General features: G+C 33.3%; 1 non-coding gene across 1 annotated transcript; it reads right to left on the reverse strand.

The window, feature by feature from the left end:
- Positions 1 to 14,022: 14,022 nt before the first annotated feature.
- Positions 14,023 to 14,140, reverse strand: LOC115885556. Its single transcript, XR_004050755.1, has one exon. It is a non-coding gene; the product is annotated as a 5S ribosomal RNA (ribosomal RNA).
- Positions 14,141 to 19,173: the final 5,033 nt, after the last annotated feature.

The following is a 19,173-nucleotide window of genomic DNA, read 5'->3' on the forward strand; positions in this document are numbered from 1 at the left end:
CACTCAAGACCGAACACCCTCCATAAAATCTGTGTTTATAGTCCGATTTTGATGATTTTTTTTTCAAATATAAAGTTTCAAAAAATGTACTTTAGGGCTCAATGTCATGTTATTTCACAAAAAACAAGGCCTACTTAATAAAGTTTTTGTGGTGAAAAATTTGCAAAATCATATTAGCGATTTTTTTTCAAAAAATTTGAGTACACCCCTACATTCGGCATCCCCCAAAACAGTTCTGTACCAAATTTCGTTTAAAAATATTAATTATTAATAATTCTGCAGTTAAATTAAATAATTCCCTATTTTTGCCAATTTAACGATGAGTTATCAAGTAACCCTTGAAAAAACAATCCACGACAACGAGTTTTATTACAAACAATGATAAAAATACTACAAGCAACACAATAACCGAATAATAAGTTAAACATATTCAAATAATTCTAGTTGCTTCTACCGACCCTCCATTCAGTTCAATACATTTGTCGCATCTTTTTCTTAGATTAACAGTTACATTCCTAAGCTGCTGTGGTGTAATATTTGCAGAAGCCTCTGTAATTCTAATACGTAATTCATCTACAGATTAAGGTCTAGACTTGTAAACTTGTTGCTTTAAGAAACCCCAAAGAAAGAAATCAAGGGGTGTTAGGTCCGGGGATCTCGGTGGCCACTCAATTAGCGGGCTATTTCGACCTATCCACTTATTTTCAAAATTTTCATTTAACCATTCCCTGACAACTGCCGCGTTATGCACAGGTGATCCGTCCAATTGAAATTTTAAATTCAAACGGGTTTGGCATGGTAAATTATGTATTGCATCCCAAAAGTCATTAATCAGAAAATTCAAAAACGTTGGACTATTCAAATTTCTCTCAAAAAAATATGGACCAATGATTCTATCATCAAGTATGCCACACCACACATTTAATTTCTGAGAATACTGTCTTCTTGTATTGATCACCCATTCAGGGTTTTCGACTGCCCAGAATCGCGAATTTTGAGAGGATACTACTCCGTTTGTACTAAATGTTGCCTCATCACTAAATAAAATTTCTTTTAAGAAATTTCTATTATTTAAATACTCTGCTTGAGCCCATAAGCAGAATTCTAATCGTCTAACATCATCTCCGTTTTCCAAAGTGTGTAAAATCTTTGGTTTAAAGGGTTTAACTTTATTAGTTCGCAAACATCTCCTAATATTTTCCCTTGGTATATCCAAATCAACACTGGCGCCTCTAATGCTTGCACGAGGATTGTTACGAAAATATTCTAATATTTCCTCATTCCGCCTATTTATTCAATGTTCCGGCCTTCTGTTTTTTAGTAAGTATTTTGACACACAACCAGTTTCATTAAAAACTCTATTTATTCGTTGAACCGTGCTTCTACTTACTGCAGGTCTGTCGGGATGTCTGTTGTTAAATTCTCTGGCAGCTTCTCCTGCTTGAAGATAGTTATCACCCACTAAACGAATCATTTCAATTTTATCCCTAATATTTAATTGTTCCATAATGCAAATAATATTTCTTGATACAACACTTTTCTGCGTGCTATTAAATTAATATTCAATTCTACGCTGCAAGAATTGACAGCTAATAAAACCCATTGTTGTGGATTGTTTTTTTCAAGGGTTACGTTATAACTCATCGTTAAATTGGCAAAAATAGGGAATTATTTAATTTAACTGCAGAATTATTAATAATTAATATTTTTAAACGAAATTTGGTACAGAACTGTTTTGGGGGATGCCGAATGTAGGGGTGTACTCAAATTTTTTGAAAAAAAATCGCTAATATGATTTTGCAAATTTTTCACCACAAAAACTTTATTAAGTAGGCCTTGTTTTTTGTGAAATAACATGACATTGAGCCCTAAAGTACATTTTTTGAAACTTTATATTTGAAAAAAAATCATCAAAATCGGACTATAAACACAGATTTTATGGAGGGTGCCCGGTCTTGAGTGGGTCACACTGTATGTATGTGTTCAATATTTCTTGTAATTGCTGTAACGTTTTTGCAACTAGAGCGCAGGCATCGGCGTATTGAAGTGATGAATTTTGTACGTGTTTTTGTCCCGAGTCTTTTTATGTTGAATAGAAGAATTTTTATCATTATCATTATCATCGAATCATCGAAATCGAAATCATTATCTAAGATCATTGAAAGATTGGTTAAAAAAAGGTTTCTATCTTTTCTCCTTAAATATAAAATACTTACTACCCATCAATTTGGATTTCTAAGTAACAGTTGCACAAATGATGCTATGTTCGACCTTTTTAATAATGTATACTCTAGCCTGAATAACCATCACTCTACAGCAACAATTTTCTGTGATTTCTCTAAGGCTTTCGATTGTGTAAATCATAATATCTTAATTAACAAATTGCAATACTATGGTTTCAGGGGAGTGCCACTCGAATGGCTTAAGTCATATCTTGGCAACAGAAGGCAGCTTGTGAGGATTGATACGTCTATGTCTTCTTGTAAGCCTATAGAATGTGGTGTCCCTCAGGGTTCAGTACTTGGCCCTATTTTGTTTCTGGTGTTTATCAACGACATTGCAAATCTGGACATTAGCGGTAAAATCTGCCTCTTTGCGGACGATACTAGTTTCACTTGGAGCGGCCCAGATGTTGCGGCGCTATATGATACTATATCCAATGACTTACGCACCATTAAATCTTGGTGCGATTCTAATCTCCTATGCCTCAACCTATCAAAAACTAAAGTTTTGTCATATAAAAGTACTATACAACCTTTTGTACTTAATAACACTACTATTGACGTCGTGGACTCTGTGAAATTCTTAGGACTTTTTGTAGACAACTCGTTAAAATGGGACTCTCACATTGAAGCTCTATCAAAGAAACTAAGCGCTGCCTGTTTTGCGCTAAGATCAGTTTCTAAGGAACTTAACTTCTCAACCTCTAGAATAGCCTATTATGCCCTTTTTGAGTCACATCTTCGTTATGCCCTTCCATTCTGGGGTACTTGCTGCGCAACAAAATTTGATCGTGTTTTCATACTTCAAAAAAGAGCAGTTCGATATTTATTGGGACTGAACAGTAGAACTCACTACCAGAATTTCTTTAAAAATTTGAAAATACTGACTCTTCCTTCTTTATTCATTTTTGAATCCGTTTGCTTAATCCGCAAGCACATATCTGCTATTCCCGAAAGGCCATCTCATAACTATCCACTTAGGAATGCAGAGCACGATCTTTATCTGCCAACCCCGAGCTCAGAACTAGTTAAGGGTTCAATACTGTACAATGCCAAAAAAATGTACAATCATCTGCCTTTGAATATCAAAACGCTTTCATTCTTTCCCGCATTTCGCAAGGCTCTAAAATCATACCTACTGGAGAGAGCCCTATACGCGGTAAACGTCTTTTTTGTTGATGTTTGATTATGAACAATTTTGAATTTTAAAATTTTGATCATCTCACACACTGGTCAAAGGTCAAGTATTTAATATTCTATAACTTTAAAATTATATCTATTTACTGCGTACTGTTCTAAAATTGTCCATGTATATTCTTTTTGTAATTTTAAAGACTTAAATTTTTTTGAATTGTATTATTTGTATTGTGTATTTTTTGTTGTTTGTATTTTTTTGTGATTTTGTTGTTTGTGAGTGCTTTGTCGATGAAGCTGTTTTGGCTTTTTGCACAATAAAGCGTTGTTTGTTTGTTTGTTTTGTTATGTAGAACGGTCATATTGCATTCATGCGAATTGGATTCAAGTGACTTGATCAATTCACTTGCCAATGACAGTGAATGACAGTGACTTTTGAAGTAATAGTTTAAACATGGTTTAAACGCCGTTTTTTTATTATTTTGGATACTAATTAGGAAAACTTTTATTATTACAAAAATGGATAAATTTAATTTCGATCTGTTAACCTTGTCCTTCCTGCAAATAACTCCGCGCAGATATGTTGCACGTCGGGCAAAATATTACCCTTAATACGCGTCATTAAAATCGACGGAAAAATCGTTTTTGCCGTCGTCGAAAGCCGAATTACAAATATCGCACATTCGGCACACCTGCAATTTGCCCGGCAGCAGCAGCAGGAGCGTCGGAAAGTAATTAGTGCTTTTTTGCGTATCTCACGTTTCGCCCGGTTTAATTACGCGTGCGGTACGGTACGGAGGCCTTGGCCCCCCGAAACTCGGCGCTGATTTATTATAAACGGACTTTTCGACCGGTGGTAGCTTTTTGACAGACACGGACAAAGCGGACAAATGCCACGGGCGATTTGTTTTTTTATAACGTATTTAATTTGTTTTGTCTCATCTTTTTTAAATTATTGGGTATATTATTTTTTTGTGTGCAATGGATTATTATTTACCAAGAATCATTATTTACATATTTATAAGTGTTTCATAAATAAAGCTGCGTCCACATAGCTCGCGAGCAGGCCGAACGAACACGTGAAACATGGCAAACAGTTGGAGCGAGATGTTCGCGGCGCTCGCGACGCTCGCGGTGCTCCACGTGCTTGCGATCTCATAAAATGTCTGTTTCGACTGTTCGGCTGTGTCGCAGTACATCAAAGAGACGCTTCGGAGCATACTTTAGCGGCTCGGCCGTTCGAGGCGCTCGAGCTGTTCGCGTTGTTTGTTAAGGTGCGTATACATATGGCGAGCACAACGCGAACCGAGCCTGCCAAAAGTTCAATTCGTCATATGTGTACTCCTCCCGCGAGCCGCTCACAGTGTGATCGTCGCGATCAAAGACATTATAAAGATAGACCGAACATCTCATTCATAAATACTCGTTGGTAGTGTATCAAACATTCCAATGTGTCAAACAAGGACAGAAGAGACAGAGAAGTCTAAAATTTCCGACCCCGGCAACTAGGCACATTTGGATTGTTCTAATGGCCAGTGGCGTATCGTTTTTTCAAACGAATTAGTAAAGTAAAAGTAAAGTAATTAGTAAAATTTTTACTCCATATTAATATACTACATTAACACTTTTTCGTCAGATGAGTTTTGGAATAAGGTCTAATATAATAATACAATTAATATCCCACATATACTTATGTTGAAACGTTAGTAGTTTTCGAAAATCGCTCCAACGTCGATTTTCAATATAAACTTTCAGTTACTTCTATATAAACTTTCAGTTACTTTTGAATATTTACAGGGTGACTCAGGCTTCCGAAACAGTTCTATATTAGGTTTGTGGTTGGTGACTTTGCTTTCATTTTTTTTTTCAGAATATGGAGGCATTTAGGCACAGTTTAGACATTTTTGTAAACATAGGTGGCCGGAACATATTTTCAAACCAAAGTTGTAGATTTGCCATTAAATTTCCATTCCAGAAATACCTAGGGTTGCCACTTTTCCTTTTTTGAAAAGGACGGTCCTTTTTTGGAATAACTTGTCCTTTTGATTTTTTTTACTTAAAAAGTCATTTTTATTTACGTATTTTCCCTGAGAAAATTACCTACAGCAAACAGAAATATCCTTTTCGCCCAAATTTAATTAGGAATGTTATAAAACTTAACTTATAAATAAGTTTTTCTTGTTTAGAATAGGCAACATTATTTTGAACTTCCCGTTTAATCTCAAATTATAGTTTAGGATTTAGTTTTACCTTTTTTTATCTTAAAAAGAACTTTTCAAAATTAGTACCTAATTAGTAACGATTTAGTTAGTTCGCAATCGATAGCTTCTTGTGAAGTACTGTGTAATAGTTGTTTAATCTTGTATTATTAATAACTTCCTATACCTAAAATCAATATTTAATGAGAAAATTGTGTTTTTTTTTGAAAAATAAGACAAGATTTGACTTTCGGTCTTCTTCTTGTAGTGCTCTGATACGAGGCAATTGCCTTTTAATCTCGCAAATAGAAGGCATTTATCATTAAAAGTATAAAATCTGTGTGCTACATACAGTATGGGATTTCTGTCGCATAATAATGAATACCTATTACGTTTATTTACAAATCCATTACTTTTAAAGGTAGCTTCATCAGATAATCAAATTTTAGTTAAATGTCCTAATCTTCATGAACTGTATTAAGCATATGTATTGCGGTTTGAATCACCCTGTATGTTGACAAAAAAATTTTGAAAATGTGCGTTACAATGGCCCCCATCTTATGTAAAAAATTGAAATAAAAATCACAAACCAAAAACGTAATAGGTAAAAAGCTTTTTTGGAGGCCTGGGTCACTCTGTATATAGGTATGTATAAAACTAGTAGCCTAAGAATTATTTACAGTTCGTCCCATTCTAAAAAAAGTTAAACACACCGTACAAATACGGTGGTAAAAAATTGTCTAAACAAGGCCGAAGGGGCAGATATAATAAAGCAATAAAATGTAAAAAAGGTCGGGTAAACACCTTTGTTTATTTGTTGAGCAAAATTCCTTTAGAATATCGTATATAATGACCAAAATAGGACGCAATTTTAAGAAAAAAATGTCACTTTCTGGCTTATAATAAAGTTTCAAATGTAACGTTTATATTCAAATTTGTTATGATCTACAACAGTTAAGTAATACTAAACTACAATAAACAGCTAGTAATTGAGACGAATTATAATTCAATTACCGGCTACTACGTTCTTGTTTTAATAGATCAAAATTCAACAAATATAATTAGAAATTATTTTAATTGTGAGAGGCTCCCTTGTGGGACGCCTATGTACGATTACGGCGCGGCGGAAACAATATCTACCTGTGAAAAGACAAAATCGGGTAATTTGAGCTTATTTGTCCACATATTTGACACTGTCGTACAATATTGAAAATTCGCAGATTCAAACGTACATTAAACAAAAACAAAAACTACTGAAAAACACTGAAAAGTTCACTTCGGACTTGATTCCGACTTCAAACACACCGTAAGCTAAACGTAGTATGCTATAACGAACCATTGGTCGTCGCGAGGGGTGGTGGGACGGACGGCTCATTTCATTCAGTTAGACTAGCAGCGACGTTGCCAATAGTTCTAGACGTTTCAGCACATTAAACAGTAAACATGTCCTTTAATAGTAACGCATATATCCTCTGGTTAATAACCATATTATTACGCATGCTTCTTTAAAAATAAACTATTAATTTAATTAAGAAATTGAGATTTATTGATATCCGCTGAAGGTTTTAAAGTCACCTTTTCTGCAAATCAAACTAAGTAGATAGGCGCAAATTTGATATGTGGCAATGTCGCCTTCTCTATCTCAGTTGGTTTTTACAGTACGTAGTCAACCTCCGAATGTTTGATCGGGTTAAAATGCATAATGTGATATCTGCTCTTCCTAAATCTATGGTCGCGATCCACTTCTTGTCGGTTTTTGCAACGAACACAAAGAAGCTCGCAGTTATAATTTGGACAGCGTTGTGGCAGGTTCGTCGTTCTGGTCTGATCGGCGAGCATGGACCTACATGGCCGGAGGATATTTTGCTTCAATTAATTAGTTGAGTTGTATAGGACGCATACTATTTTGTGGGACCCCAAAGACGAAAATTATATAAAAAAAACAAAAATAGATGCCTGGAATGAAATCGCCACTTTAATAGGCCAACCTGAAGAAATATACAAGAAAAAAATTATAAGCATGTTGGCAACTTATAGAAGAGAGAGAAAAAAGTAAAAAGAGTCAGTAGGAACAGGAAAAAGTGAGCTTTGCAAAAGAAATATGTTTATTTATAGAATGACATTTATTCAACTACCATCTGAAAAACAAATTAGTACAAAAAGTCTGAGTACACCCCTTTTTTTCCTTGTAGCAACTTTTTTTTAAATGGTACATTCTTCAATACATTTCTCAGTTGACGTGGGTCTGCAATTTTGTTTAAAAAATTTTATAGCCCCTTTTTCCATGTTTAAAAAAAGCTCAAAAACTGCACTGACACTGAAAAAAGAATATTTCTTATGTGCTCGCGAGCTATTTACATTTCATATGGATCGTTGCTGGCTCGGACTATGATCTCGCTGTTCTTGCTGCTAGCGGCGAATAACGAGCACAACGCGACGCGCTCGGATCGTGCTCGGCACGCGTTGTGCTCGCCATATGTAAATTGGCACCAAAATTGGTGCAGGCTCGCCATTCGTGGGCCCAGAACCGACACTTAGCGTTCCTAAAAATCTCGCACGAGACAGGCTCTGTGAATGTGTTAGGAGTGAGACGTTCCGGGACTGGAATGACAGTCCCGGAATGGAACATGCCAAGAAAATCCTAGCAGGGCCATCCAAACATAGAACAGGAGAACTCCTAAAGGCCGGTAGGAATGGAACGCGTGTGCTCACTGCAGTGTACACGGGCCACTGCCGGCTGAGATCTCACCTACAGAGGACGGGACTGCTAAAAATTACAATATTTTAGTAAAATTTACTAACAGAAAGGAATAAATAGGTACATTTTATATTGTAAATTTTACTAAACGTTTTGGAATATTTACAATATGAAATGTATTTATTCCTTTCTGTTGGTAAATTTTACTAAAATATTGTAATTTTTACTATATTTTCGAGACTCGTTTTCTCCGTGCATCAGAAAAAATGTACAACCATTAAGGCATAAATTTTAAATTATTGTAAAAAATTACTGTAATAAGTAACATAGATGTAATATCTAATATTCCTTCGCAATTAACTAATTTTTCCTGTCCAACACGAAGATCTGGAAACGACGACCCCGCTTAATCTCCAGAGCTGCTCCGGCTTTCCAAGTTTGAATCGCCGGAATTGGAACGTCTTACTCGAGTAATGAACATGTCAAGGAGGTAATCAACACGCCTCACCGTCGCAAGGTGATCTGGACCTGTCGACCTCGACGACTCCCCTTTTGGACCCTTGGCTGCTCCAATCTCTGGAGCCCTTGGCGATTAATGCACTCGCGCGCGCTCCCTTGTCCACTGTCATCGGTGCTGATGGATGTTTTCCACGATCGCTCTATCGATATTGCCCGATTCTAACAAGGTAAATAGCTTTTAAATTGGTTAAGGTAATAGTGAAGAGTTTTTCAGATAGTTTAGATATTTAATATATACCAAGTGCGTCTCAGAAGCGGCTTACCCCTATAACTTTTTTCATTTTCTCAGCTAAAAAACAAGACTTGGTATGTTAGTATATAACGTAAATTAGGCTTGATTGACGTATTCAATTGTCTTTTTTTTCACTTCCTGTTTCACCGGAAATAACTGCAACTTTTTATTTTTAAATTGCACCCTTAGATAGAATGACTTAAAAAAGCGTATTTTAAATTTCAATCCAGAGTGCCATGGCTGTGTTAAAAACATTAATTATTAATAAAGAAGCCTTGGAAAAAAATAGATTTGATCGTCTATTGTTCTTCGTGTCCTGGTCGGTTAAACGAAGCCCAAATCGCATTTTTAATCATATAGTCGCATATACAGGGTTGTTCACCACATACGACACGGAGTATTGTAGCTAAACGATTAGATTTTTACAAATTGTAAGTTTTGGGTTCGTTGAAGGACTATTAGAGCTACAATTTAAAGATATTTTTACAAGATACAGAGTGTCCCAAATAAGTAAAAAATATTATAGTTTTATTTTTTTAAATGGGACACCCTGTATATTATTCTATTTTTAGATCCTACGATTAAATAAAGGTAAATTTGATTAAGGTTTATCGCACTTAAACCTTACCGTTTTAGAAATATTTTGAATTTTATGAAATTGCAGTAAAAATTTTAAGGCTTCATTTCTCCAAGGGTATCAAAGTTTTTAATACTAAATATTTATTTACTGAAGATTATTTATTGATCAGATATTGTGTTGCAATAATAAAAATTCTACTACCTCATACAGAGTGTCCAAAAATTTATATTAAATAAATACTAGTTTTAAACGGCAATAACTTGTTTAATTTAAATGGAACACCCTGTATATTTTACGTGAATCATATGCACAATTTAATTGTCTATCAAATTCGATTATACCATTTTTTACCCATCCCTTCAAGTTTTCGTAGAAAATGCATTTTCTTATTATTTAGACCTCATTAATCACTATACCCATGGAATATTGACATTTTAGATTATTTTTAAAGATGCAACAAATTTTCAAAGAGTACAGACACTAATATTGTCGATATAGTTGGCTTATTTCATTAAAAAATAAAATAAAAAACTGTTTAAATATTTTTTGTTAAAGAGGACCAATTAATATGATCCCAGTATTCAAACTACATTAATTGACTGTTTACGTTGATTAATAATAATTGCTCCAAAACTAAAAAACTGAAGTTTGTGTGTGTATTAGACACTGTGGTAAAAAGTAAGACTTTATGCTAATTTATAAAATCAGAGACGTTCATTTTCAAAATTTATTATTACATATATTGATTTTTCTGAGCCAAATCCACATTTATTTAGAATACTTTAATACTTAATTAATTAAAACAATTTAAAAGTATGTAATTAATTAATTTTTGGTGGGAAATAATGGTGGTATATTTAATTGGTATACTCTTTTAAAAAGATTTAAATAGTTTTTTTGTATACCAATAGGCTTGCAATATTTACCACCTGTATATTTTGTACATATATGTTGCTTTAAAAAATCTGAAATGTCAATATTCCATGGGTATAGTGATAAATGAGGTCCAAATTATAAGAAAATGCATTTTCTAAGAAAACCTGAAGAGATAGGTAAATAAATGGTATAATATAATTTGATAGACAATTAAATTGTACATGTAATTCTCCGAAAATATATAGGTTTGTTTAAATTAAACAAATTATTGTCGTTTAAAGCTAGTAATTACTTAATATAAAGTTTTGGACACTCTGTATAAGGTAGTAAAAATTTTATTATTGCTACATAATATCTGATCAATAAGTAATCTTCAGTAAATATTTAGTATTAAAAACTTTGATAGCCTTGGAGAAATGAAGCCTCAAAATTTTTACTGCAATTTCATAAAATTGAAAATATTTCAAAAACGGTAAGGTTTAAGTGGGATAAACCTTAATCATATTTGCCTTTATTTCAATCGCAGAATCCAAAAATAGAATAATATACGGGGTGTACCATTTAAAAAAATACAACTGTAATATTTTTTAATTATTTGGGACACTCTGTGTCTTGTAAAAATATTTTTAAATTTGTAAAAATCTAATCGTTTAGCTACAATACTCCGTGTCTTATGTGGTGAACAACCTTCTAAGTACCTTCTATCCCTTGGTCGTCTGGCACCCAGTGTAGAAGGACTTTATTTTCTTTACCTAATTTACAGAATATACATAATGCACTTGTATAAAAGCACAAAGTTGGAAATTATTTGGCAATTAAAATTTTAAGAAATATAGAAAAAATAACATGTTACAAACTTGGTATGGTTTGTTTCATATAAAATACAATATAAAAACAATCCATAGTTTCATTTTAGTTGTGTAACGTGATACGAAAATTGGGGAATATAAGGGGCCGAAACAAAAGCGTGCAAAAAATGTAGGTGTACGGTCGAAACACGTGTGCCGCCAGATGGCGTTAATGAAAATCTGAAGACAACGTCGTAATGGAGGAAAAAGGGGGCACGGCTTGTGGTCAAAATCGCAAAATGAAAGGAATATTGTGTCGAGCAGGTGTAGGCAGAGACGCACTGATATTGCTTTTCAGCACCTTATGTCGGCCTTTTTTATGGCTCGTGGGATATGTGACTTTGGCGCAGGGACCTGTGTAAGCAATTACTGACACAACAGAAAAATGAAAAACGCATTTCGGAATGAAGATGGTCTTATAAAAAGAATTAATAAATAAAAAGATTTTGATGGAAAAAGTTACGGTATTACAAAAAATATATTAATGGAATGGCCGTTGATATACAGGGTTCGAATAAAATTCGGGAAACTTCGGCAGCATACTCTGGAGATAAAAATAAGTAAAAAAGTTCTTATGAATGTAAGTTCTAAAATGCTTGAATGTGCAGAGAGGAGAAGTTTCATTTTACCAAAGACTGCTGAAGAAATGTTGGCGAAGTTAGTCTCTAATAACTAGTAGTGGGAACTATCGAATGAATACTATCGAAACATTCGATAGTTGCAATTCATTCGAATAATTCGATAGCTAATAAGAAAACATTCGTTGAAAACTATTCGAATAAAAATTATCGAATAGATGCGTCATCTGCCTTGAAATATTTTATTCTAGTAATTTGGCAGCAAAAACCATTCATTTATAAAATTCATTCATTTATGAAATTCATTTATTGGTCAGGATCGATTATAATAAAATATTAACTGGATTTTAGTTGTCGCCCGGCGACGTGGGTTTTTTTCCGAGAAACCCGACAGCGGTCGGTGGCAATGCTATGAAAGAAGGCGGCATCTTTGATTTTTTGTGGAGTCAGATAAAGATAAGGACACATTATTTTTTTTATTGAGGTGCTAGTATTTACACAGAAAATATATTATAAAGGGCGCTGTTGCCATATATTGGTATTAGTTGATATTAGCAAAGAATATTATTGTTTGGCTTTAGTTAGTTAGGGATAGTATGTCTATATATTTTGCATTCTTTTTATTAATATTCTGTTGTTACACTGCAATAATACTTGTTATTTTGGATGTAGGAAAATGATTTTTAATGTTTTTAAGCAAAGACTGGTTTAATAAATAATAATAACAGTAATAATTTGTTATACCTATTAACAACAAAATTTAAAATCATTTAATATAAACATTTTTTAAGTAGTAGCAAAATATAAACAACAAATTAGATGTCAAAATTATTTATATTAGATCCTATTTAAAAATAATATAGTCTCTAAATTTTTTGTGTGGCAACGTTGGTTTATAAATAATAATAATTACAGAACTAATTTGTTATATTAACAACAAATTTTAAAATCATGAAATATCAACATTTATTAATTTTCTAAGCATGCAGTGTAATGGAAGGAAAATATAAATAAAAAATTAGAAATCAAAATTATTTATATTAGGTGCTTTATATTACTATTTAAAAATAATATATTTACTTTTACTGGCATTTACTTTAAAAAATAAATGAAATATTTCTTCGCAAAAAACTACATGTAAGAGAATTAGCATAAACAAAATACAAACATCGTTAACTTTTTTTTTAATTGGCACGTGTAAAACTTTCAATTTAATTTTCTCACCCCATAGTTTGAGTTCGATAATCATTTACTTAACCACATTACTTAAATATGATTATTAAGTTCAACTAATTCATATTATTAAAAATTAAAACATCTAAAATACAAATATGTATTTTTAAAATTAATTGTAAGTTCATCTCATCTCTCTTAAAAATTGCTACTTCTCAAAATTACCCAATAAAAAATAGACCATATACCATATAAAATTAAATAATTGAAAGATCGGGCTACGGAAAATCACACAAATTTGCGGAAAAATTTTGACCACCTCCACACGCACACAATCGTCAATTAAAAAAAACTACTATTTTAGTATTTTAAATATTTTAATAAACGCCAAAAAATAGCACACTATTTATACGTCGTAGTTATAAAAATTTGGAAGAACTAATAAGGCACTGAAGCACACAAAAATCAAACGAATACTAAATTCTAAATTTCATTTATCAAAAGTATTCGATAGTCGTGGCTCAACGATAACCATTTAGTCGCACGGCGAGGTTGTCACATATGCTTTAGTATACAAATGAATGAATGATTTTATTCGAATAAAACCATTCGATAGTTGAAATCATTCATTCAGTAACCATTCGATAGTCTAATTCATTCGATAGTTCCCATCGCTAAAAATAACACACTAAATCACCAAAATACACCAAAACACTTTTACTTTTACACTAGACGCCTCTTTCGCTACGTGTCTTTCTTTTTAATGTGAAGAAAAATATTCTGCTAATTGTTTGATATAAAATCACTAACAAGAAAAAGTTATACGTATTTATAAATACAGTATCCAGCCAAAAAGTTCGCGACAATTGGAAAAAATATTGTTTTAAAAAAAATGCATCATATTGTATACGAGTAGTAGTCTCAAATTTTACGTATAATTGGCGGTTTTTATTAAAATAAAAAAAAGTAACGGCACGCGGGGTTCCCAAGCGGTCACCCATCCAAGTACTAACCGCGCCCGACGTTGCTTAACTTCAGTGATCGAACGGGAACTGGTGCGCCAACGTGGTATGGCCGTTACATGTTAAAAATGTCTAGATTTCGAGTAGATGAACCGTCTTTGGGGTTCATTTTATAGGAAATATGTGAAAATATATACTGGGTGCGTCTCAAAAATGGCTCACCCCTATAAATTTTTTATTTTTTCATACAAAAATACGAGATTTATGACATAAATTAGGATTATTTGAGGAATTCGATAATTGTTTTTGGTCACTTCCTGTTTCACCGGAAATTACTACAACTTTTGATTTTTAAATGACACCATGGGCATATTTCTAGTGTATTGGATAAAAAATGACACTCTAAATAGAATAACGTATCATATGTCAACTTTTGACATTTTCGCATATGGGTTTTTTGAAATTGCAACATGCGGTTCATAACGAGAATTTGACTCGAAATACCAAGTGTGTGGTACCAAATTATTCGTAAAAAATGCTTTTTCCAAATATGCTACGCTATGTTTCTAAAATTTCATGTTAATTTTTAGTAAATGACGTCTAGAGATTGACCTGGCTATAATTATAATGATTGTCATTTCCCAGCCGTCTTTGACGCCGTTTTTTTTTCGATAATACGGTATAAACTATTATGCAAATTCTTAATAAACGTTCGGCATTACTAACAAATAATAAAACAAAAGAAATATAGAAAATTATAATTTGTAGGGGTGAGCGCTTGCGGTCCTTTATGTAAGGTGACAAGAACAGCCGCATACGGTATGTTAATTTAATAGATTAATTAACTAAGTGGCGCGGCGAGGTAACAAGCAACCTAATTTCGCCAAGAACCGCACTCGAACAACTGCGAAATAAGACGCAAAATTTAACCCCTTTACAAATAACTCTTCTGCGAAGTTATACTTAGGTACGCGCCGAATGGTGCCGAGCACAAGAAAGGAAATTTAGCAGACAAAATAATCTGCGGTGAGGTTGACAATTTTAAAGCCACTAAGATACGATTTAAACAACAAATATTGGATGAAATTAATTTTTGGTAAGTATGTACAAAGCGATCAGCAATGATGGAAATGGATGGTTGGTAATATTGTTTCAATGTATAGGTCGCACAACTAATAACGATATCTCTAATTGTTATTTATTCTCTCTCTTCAGTCCTTCACTCTACGTGAGAGTATGCTGACATCATGTGTTGATTCTCCTCACTTCCTCGGACCAATGTTGTTCGAAACTGCGCCATATGTGAGGCTTCGGAGAGGTTGTGGCCCACTAGGGTTTTGACTTGGTCTACCCACCTCTTAGGTGACCTCCCACGTGATCGTCTTCCCTCTACCTTCCCCTCCACCATCAGTCTCTCAATTGAGGTGCTATCACTCCAGGCAATATGGCCAAAATACCGGAGGATTCACTGATTTAATCTGGTAACCAGACGTGTCTTAATTTTTAGTTCCTCTATAATGGAAATGTTTGTTCGATGAGCCGTCCATGGTATTCGCAGCAGCCGTCAATATATCCACATCTCCAAGGCATTTATTTTTTACTTATCACTTTCCTTTAGTGTCCATGTTTCGGAGCCATACATAACTATGGGGAATATGAGGGAGTTCGCAATGCGCAGTTTAGTTCTTCGTGTGATTGCCGCGTCCTTTCCTAATTTGAAGTTCAATAAAACACAAGTTTCCTCAATTGGTAATTGAGTTGCATAGAGGCCACTAGATTTTTAATTTTAACAGCCGGGTGGTCGGGGTTCAAAGATATTAATAAAAGGGCGCCACGAGATTAGACTCTATAAACTCGGCATAAAAGATGTGACTATTAAGTAGACTTCAACACTAACCTCGAACTGTTGAGTGCAACTACCATGAACTTCAAATATTACTATAATTCGTTAAACTTAAGTGACTCTAACTTAACTATGAGACTAGACTGTAAATAATACTAGTAAAAATATTTAAGCAATTTATTAAAATATGAAAAAGTTTATATATAAAAAAAATGAATTAAATGTAAAATGAAATATGTTAAGATAAGTAAATTGAATGGTGAGAAAAGAAATTAGAATTTAAATCAAACGAAATAACTAAATCTCTGACGTCAAACCCCCTTATCTAACTTAGTACTAGATACAAACAGGGTGGTTTACATAAATGAAATCTATATTATACTAATCTAAACTAAAATTGTACAGTCTTACTCTATTCGATTGTACTTGAAAACTTCCTCCGGCTGAGCTACGGCGTATGGTACAGCAGGGTTGCTACGGCGGTGTACAGCAGCTCGGGGTACTGTCAGTTCAGCAGATGCACAGGCAGGTGTAGGACTTCAAAAGGTGAACATAAAAAACCCTAAATAATATTGGTTGTCTTAGAAAAGAGCCTCAATTATAGAACAGGGACTAGCACAACGTGTAGGAGTTAATAAAGGTAATAAAGAAGGACTAATCAAATCTGAACTTTACCTCAACGAGGGTTTATGATGTCCAACGGGTAACTCTACACACACGGGCAACAGGAACGGATGGAATTCTGGACTGTTCTGTGCTGTACGGTCTGGATCGGTCTTCTTGCTCTACAATTACGAACAACCAAATAAGACTTAAGAAAGATAACACTCAACTAATCTTTCTACACCACGTGGGCGTGGAAAAGTCGAAAACCAGACAACAATATGAACAAAAATCAGTTGAGCATTGACTTAGAATAGGCAGAAGAATTATAGCATACCTTGGAACTATGCGGGGACTTCTTGGGCACGTGGAATCGGAATATCAGTCGGAAAATTAGGCTATTTTAATCCCATTGCGGAAATTGGTCGGCGGTCCATAAAATCATCAAAATCCAACCACGTCTCTGACCAAAGGTGTTTCGGAAGCCTTAATCCTTCTTTACGAAGACCTGCTATTCGCCAACAGGGAATGCTTCACGAAACGGCAGCCACTTCTCCACGACGATACGCAAGGATTCGATTTCCTTCACAAAATCAGATTTCAACCGGAAATGTCCTTCTAGGATATAGATAGAGAACTATATATCTTGACTAGTCCAACTCACAAAAAGGCATAAATAAAAAATGATGTTTTAGAATATTTTCTAACAGCCATATTTCATATCCGGTCAATGAACGAACTAAACTCAGAAATTCCACAATCAAATGAACGAATTGCACACTGCGATCCACATCAAAAATAACCAATTTAACTACGAAATTTTATCTGATAATTATAAATGTTCAATAACCAAAACAAAGGACAAATAAATCCAAAAACATCTGATTTGATCTGACAGTGACAAGTGACGGACAAAAGTGATGATCAAAGATATAGAGAGATGGACAAAAAGCCTACTGCTGGTCGGCATCAGTGACAATATATGTATAATATCGCGGTGTATATCAGGTTGCATAATCGTAAAATTTAAATAAAATAATATTTAACCTTGTATTTAACAATAAAATTATAGTAAACATGATGCAAAAATAATAGTTATTTGCGATAATTTATGAGCTAGCACACAGAGGTCGTTGCGAGAAAATTTGACTCACGGTGGTGTCACTTGTATGGGAAAACAGGCAACAGTCAAATTTAAACGTGCTAGGACCAAGGACAAAGAAAGCAACATCTGCCAGGCATTGGCTTTCTTTGTCACTCACATTGCTTAAATCATCAACAAAGAAGCTGGCCGGGCTGTCCTGGCAAGTGATTTAAAACAATTTTGCTTTTTTACAATATTAAATTATCATTTGGATGTATTTAATGCGATTATTCAGTTAACTGGTAAGTCAGAAATTATACACAAATACTTTATTCGTAAATACAACTAAGATGTAAACGTATTTTTGTATTTTTAGATTTCAACTTTTGCAAAGACCCGCCGATAGAACTTGCCTGGCAGCGTACCTGTTTAACTAAACGTATTATTTCCTGATAATAATATCAAAACACGTAAGTACTTCTATAATGATATGATTTATGATTTAAATGATTTTGATTATGTTTTATATTATTTAAATACTTTCTAACCTCAAATAATAGTAAGATCCTTGTTTATATCGCACAGCCCGTTCAAAACTGTATTGTCTTCAAAAAATGTTTACAAAACAAACAATTATTACAAAAACAATGCCCTTTTTAATCTGATTTATACCTCAGAAGAATGCCAATAAAATTTTATTAAATCAACATTATATTATTTGGCCATTAATATGCAAAAAGGAGCATATTGCCTTAACTTAAATTTTCTTTTACTTCTCCTGACAATGTTCTCTATATTCTCTATTTTGAGTTAGTAAACTTTTGAACGGGATGTGCGATATATAAAATACATAATATATCCAAGGGTATGATCTGATAAAAGTATTTTTTGATGCATTTTTTGGTTGTTTACGCACATTGGCTTGGTTTATGTTTTATTCAGCTTATATTTATTATATATTATATTTATGTGGTATAACAGTTTTTTTTGCCTTTGGAATGGCATGCATTGAGGCTAGATAGTGTTTCATTAGATCATTAAAGGAATTTAAATTAGCATATATTTTTTGTGATATTAGTGTGTTATCATGATACAGGTAGTTGTATCATAATGCCTTATGCATGTTATTTACCTATTATATACTTATGTATTATCAGTAAATAGATGATAATATACTACTAAAATGTCTTTTTAATAGTATGTTTATCTTTCCAATTCACTAGTTATTTCCAAAATGTATTTTGAACTAATTTAAGTCATTAATTGATCATCTTTCTTTTTCAGGTTCCGGGATATTCTTTTTCATTGTTAAAAAATATATATATTTCAATATTATTGTAATATAAATCGCAGCTCTAAAAATAAATGATATTGTTTACTAATGTGTAATTTATTTACTATGAATTTTCTCTGAAAATAATAAGCCTTTAATAATATCATTGATTTGCTGTGTAAAGTTAATAGACATATTTTTAATACATTAAATTATATTAAAGTAATAAAAATATGTTTATTAACTTTAAACAGTAAGTCAGTGATACTTATAAAAATATTTTTTAAATTTCCCCTCTTTTAAGCCCCGCCCCTCCAATTCCCCTCAATTTAGCTAGTACTGCCAGGCGA

The sequence above is a fragment of the Sitophilus oryzae genome, unplaced genomic scaffold (genome assembly GCF_002938485.1).
Source record: "Sitophilus oryzae breed Bouriz unplaced genomic scaffold, Soryzae_2.0 scaffold_396_pilon_pilon, whole genome shotgun sequence".
In the NCBI taxonomy this organism is placed as follows: Eukaryota; Metazoa; Arthropoda; class Insecta; order Coleoptera; family Curculionidae; genus Sitophilus; species Sitophilus oryzae.